Below are 1496 nucleotides of genomic sequence, written 5' to 3'. Positions count from 1 at the left end.
AGTCTTATTCAATCACCAGTCTCTGTTCAATCACCACTCTTATTCAATCACCACTCTTATCCAATCACTATTCTTATTCAATCACCAATCTTATTCAATCACCAATCATACTTTGATGTTTGGAAGTCTCGAGAATGGTATCGTTTATTTTGTACTTGTTTCACTCATTTGACTGCGGCCATGCTGGGTCACCACCTTGAAGAAATTTTAGCTAAATGAATCAACTTATTTAAGGAGAGGTAAACATAACAACGCTGGTTGTGAAGCTGTAGTGATACACAAATACAGATACACACACACACACAAACACACATTCGACGAGTTTCTTTCAGTTTCCATTTCTATGTACCAAATCCACTCACAAGGCTTTGATCGCCCCAAGGCTAAAGAAGAAGACACTTTCTCGAGGTGCCACGCAGTGGAACTGAAGCTGGAATCATGTGGTTAGGAAGAAAACTTCGTACCACACAGCCACAACGTTTCGATTTGAACACATTGATAAATGTTATTCCTGCTGATCTCAAATAGTGATCGATAGAATATGTATGTATCTCAAGCGACTAAATTATAATTCCATCAATAATTAGTCAAAAGTTATATTTAAAAATAGATTATACTTAATCATTAACAATATTCAGTTGTCAGGGGTTTTTTTCAGTAAACAGACATATTAAGTCAAAGGTTATATTTAATCCTTAATGATATTTAGTAACCAGCCAAAATTAATAAACAATATCATTTGAGTAATCGGTCATATTTAATCATCAGTCATGTAAAATCACCAACCATATTCCATCATCAGTCATATTCAATCAGTCATCTCCAATTCCCAATCATATCCATTTATTGATTATACATACCCACTCACCACACATGTTCAATTCCACAACTCATATTCAATCATCAGTCAGATTTAATCACTGACTATATTTACCATCTGTCACGTTAGTACCAGCGATAGATCGTGGCTTATGGGGTCGGAGCGTGGCCTGATCATCGCTACATTTGTGTCATATTTGTATTGCGTATTTCATTCGATTCTTATATATTTTATATAATTTTTATATTCATATTTATGTAATACCATGTTACTGACCCCAATCAGTTGTTTTGTCCCATTCTTTTTATAGCCCCCTGGTGGGTAATAAAGAAATTGGTATTTTGTCTGTCATTACGTTCTGAGTTCAAATTCCGCCGAGGTCGACTTTGCCTTTCCTCCTTTTGCGGTCGTTAAATTAAGTACCATTTACGTGCTGGGGTCGATCGAATCGACTGGCTCCCTCCCCCAAAATTTCAGGCCTTGTGCCTTTAGTACAAAGGATTATCACTTATCAGGCAGCAAGATGACAGAACCGTTAGCACGCCGAACAAGATGCTTAGCGGCACTTCGTCCGTCTTTACGTTCTGAGTTCAAATTATGCTGAGCTCGATTTTGCCAACTGGCGTTGGTTTGCTTAAGTCCCCGCAACTTTAAGGTTCGACAAAAGACACCGATA

The sequence above is a fragment of the Octopus bimaculoides genome, chromosome 8, assembly GCF_001194135.2.
Source record: "Octopus bimaculoides isolate UCB-OBI-ISO-001 chromosome 8, ASM119413v2, whole genome shotgun sequence".
Lineage (NCBI taxonomy): Eukaryota > Metazoa > Mollusca > Cephalopoda > Octopoda > Octopodidae > Octopus > Octopus bimaculoides.
Note: the sequence above shows the minus strand (reverse complement) of the source record.